Raw genomic sequence first — 4,125 nt, 5'->3', positions numbered from 1 at the left:
AACTTAATAGCATCATGTGGAGATATCATGCTTTGATCAACTTTCTTTTGCACATGGCAGGCCGCCTTTAGACGAAATGCATGTACAATGTGGCAATCTTGTGAAATAAATACACAAGGATAATATACAACGCTGGCTTCATAGGGGCAAGCCAACAATATTTGCTTCATCTCTCTAGTGTAATGGGATCTCGCATTTGGCAATTTATAAAAGATGGGATTGCCAAATATACTGATCCCCACGCAGATTTGAAAAGTCATAAGAATATTCTGGCCTTTTCCATCGATTTCAAAATGGATTTGAACGTCAAAATAAAAAATTATGTACAACCACTACCAAGATCAAGAATATCATCACTGAAGAACAGTGCACACACAACACACTCAATTCTTTTTTGTTCATGGTGCTATATTCAGTCCATAAAATGGTGAAAGGATTTGTCTGTCTCTAATGCATTGAAGCTTTCGGCCAACTTTTTAACTGCAAGCATTAAAACATACCATTTACATGAGTGAACAACTTGCATTGAATTTATCCCTGTATGGAAGTGATCTTGGAAGTAGTACAACAACATTACTAGCTTAAAATCATGACTGCTAACCTTTGAACTTTCTTCATCCAGAATATCTCTTCGAGCCAAGAAGAATACATGCCTCAACGTTATTTTGCAAAAGGGCACAAAAGGAATGATGATTACACTGAAAAGTTTAATCGTATGAATGAACAATTCAAAACAAACAAATAGAAAACATGGATAAGATATTTACCCGCTTTTACTTCATAGCATGGCAATTACTCCATGAGCATACTCATAGAATCCCTAATGGATTGCAAGCCGAACATCTTAGATTCCAATTTCCTAGTTGTGTTGTTGTTCAGTGACGGAAATTTAACTTTACACTCTGAGAGTTTGCAAGGATTGTTGATGAACATTACCATATTTTACCTTGAAAATCTTGGTCTTCACCACAAGGGTTTCCAGGGTTTAATAATGTAATCCCTTGTTCGTTGAGAAAAGAACAGACTTAGAATTGAGAAGTAAAAACTTATCAAAACGCTGATGCCAAATGCAGACAGAGGCAAAAAAACTTTCATCTTCCATTTGTCTTATCCCCGTCCTAGATGCAACGGGCAAGTTTGATGAGCAATCCTGCAAAGCATCATTGCATAAACCCGGATTACCTAGAAACGCAACAGGAAATCTGGTCAACCGATGGGCTTGAGGAATAGATCCAGAAGAAGCATTATAAGACAAGTTCAAATCCATTAACAACGAAAGGTTGCCGAGCTCAACTGGTATTTGTCCCGTTAGAGAGTTGTGTGAAAGATCAAGTCATTCAAATGAGGTGACATTCCCAAGACTACTAGGAAATGGACCTATTAATGCATTATATGAAAAGTTGAGATATTGCAAACCCCGCAATCGGTTCAAATCATTCTCCCAGACAGATCATTATCGGAAAGATCAATGCTCACAGTCACATGAAGCGAATAATATAAACTAAGTTGGTTGGCATTCAATGCAACAGTCACAGTAAAATCCGTTTTTGTTTCCCCGCGAATGCTCAATCTCCTCATCAACCTGCAGATCAACATCTTGGGGAATTGAGCCCGAGAAGTTGTTGTTGGAGAGGCCAAGCATATGTAAGGATTGAAAACCTAGAATCCAGTCAGGAAGAGGCCCTTGGAAATAATTATGGCCAATATTGGGCACATGGAGGTCTGTCCACTTAAAAATTGCATCCGACATATGCCCTTCTAAATTATTCCAGATTAAATCCACCACTTCCAACTTGGTGCATCCCTCCAAAGGCAAGGGAATTTCTCCTGACAGATGGTTGTGACTAATATCCAAAATCTTCAATGTTGTCAATGCTCCAAGCCGAGGATGAATTTCCCCAGAGATGTTATTGTGGCACAACTTGATTTCCAGAAGCTGAAAGCATTCTACCAACGATACTGACAGGGACCCAAATAAATCATTGTAAGACAAATCTATAGATCCAGATACATCATATCTCAAATTGAATCAAGCAATTCCCATGTTAATCCATTCTTTGATAGGAACAGGGCTTGTAGCAACTTAAGCTTACTAATTTCTGCCGGAAGTTTCCCTGTGAACTGATTATTTGAGAGATTAAGGAGAACCATCCCTCTTGTATCTGATATTTGTGCAATACGCTGGGGAATTCTGCGGGGAAGATTATTGGAATGCAAGTCCAAGGTGAGCAATTGATCAGAAAACACAAGGGTTGGCGGTAGCTCCAAATTGAAGTTATTGCAGGACACATTGAGCTCTGAGAGGACCGACAAACTGGAGATACAAGAGGGAATACCTCCTGTGAGAGAAATGTTGGAGAGGTTTAGTATTACCAGGCTTTTCGCAGCACCGGTAAAACATGGCAGGGTTCCAGACAGTCTATTTGAATGTAGCTTCAATGAGACTATAGGAAATCCCCATTCTGGTATCATTCCTTGTAAATTGTTGCCAGAAAGATCAAGGTCGACCAAATTTGGGAGTTTTGCGATGGAAGGTGGGATTTCACAAACAAGAATATTGTTCTGGAGATGCAAATGCTGCAGGTTTACCAGATTGCCAATCCAGTCGGGTATTACGCCCTCCAAACTGACACCAGCCATGTCCAAGAAGGTAAGGTTGAGCAATTTTGAGTACGAAGGCGGTATTTTCCCCGTGAATTTATTCAGTGAAAGAGACAAGAATGTGAGCTTTGTCAACTTACTAATCCATCCTGTATATATCCGCCTAAATTCCGGTCTCCAACCAGTGACAGCTTTTCCAGGTTTCCCAGAGGCGAGAGTGTCGCTGGAATAGTGCCGGTGAGCTGATTTTTCTCAAGATTTAGAGTGAGTAATAAACTCAGGCTTCCAAGAGAGGCAGAAATTGAACCTGCGATCTGGTTCGCAGGGACAATAACTCGCTGATGCTATCGGGAATAAGGCCACTAACATTATTCTCTTCCAAGTCCAAAGTCTGGAGCATCGTGAAGCTACAATTTTTGTCAGGAATCGAACATGCGAGTTGTATTGAGCCCAATCCAGTTTAGTAACCCAAACCGACTGAGAATCACAGCCTACTCCCTTCATTTGCTGCATTCTTCGCCCTTCCGTTCATCCAGCTCGCCTGTAACTTTCAAGTCGACGTTCATGTTCTGTGGGAGTTTCAAACAATCCCCATAGATAATGTCCCTGAGTAAACGAACAAAGAATCCTCGAGCTAAAAGAGAAACCAGTTTCATTGGATGCCTACAACAAGAGACAGATGTCAAAATGGAAAAACTAGTCCCCTGGTATGCGGTAATGGAGCTCCATGTATCAGCGTGATCAACTATTAAATATAGTTCAATTGATCGGACGTAGGAGGGCAAAAGAGTAGACAATGCTTAGCCCAACTATTTTCAAAACGTAAAACAGTAAATAACTTATATAATACTACACCATAGAAAGGTGGTTTCACAATTTCCAATTACACCATAGATTTGTGGTTTCACAAATTCCAATTGCAAGATAGAGAATAGAAGAATAAATTGAGACACAATGTCATTGAGGGATTGTCTCTACGGATTTTAGGATTTTAGAATATTAATAATAACTACATTGATTTTTTGTTGGCATGACTAGCTCTTCTTAAATTCAAATTCTTCATGCAACATATGCATTGCAAACTACGTAAAAACTATGTGAAGATTGTATCAAATTTGAGGGTAATTTACAATACATTCCAAACATATGGAAGGTGCACCTGTTAACCAAGAATAAGTTTTCGAATCTTGGAATTTGAAATAAATGCCATCTCTAAAATCCTGAATAACAATTCTACAATGATACAACGTAAGGTAACTTGGTTCTCTTGCCATAACAATAACAATTCTGCAATGATACAACGTGAAATTAGTAACAAATGATGTATTCAATAACCAGAATGCATAATGAGAGTGGTGAACCACCATGGCAATTATAATGTGTGAATCCACGATGTATTCATTAAGTATAATTCGCAGAATAAGGTCGGTGAACCACCCAACAACAATTATTAAATAATGTATTCATTAATTAATTAGGATGAAAGAAAGCAATTTGTTTTTAGTGTGATTTTTTTGGAAGTTT

The 4,125-nt window shown here is 38.8% G+C and overlaps 1 pseudogene; it reads right to left on the bottom strand.

The window, feature by feature from the left end:
* Positions 1-963: 963 nt before the first annotated feature.
* On the bottom strand, positions 964-3,105 carry LOC149239834 (uncharacterized; annotated as a pseudogene).
* Between the last annotated feature and the right edge of the window lie 1,020 nt (positions 3,106-4,125).

Source organism: Pinus tabuliformis, chromosome 8 (assembly GCF_031772625.1).
Source record: "Pinus tabuliformis cultivar Carrire ecotype Pingquan chromosome 8, CPIR1, whole genome shotgun sequence".
Classification (NCBI taxonomy): Eukaryota; Viridiplantae; Streptophyta; class Pinopsida; order Pinales; family Pinaceae; genus Pinus; species Pinus tabuliformis.
The sequence above is the reverse complement of the archived record's forward strand: the minus strand, read 5'-3'. Positions and strand labels throughout refer to the sequence as shown.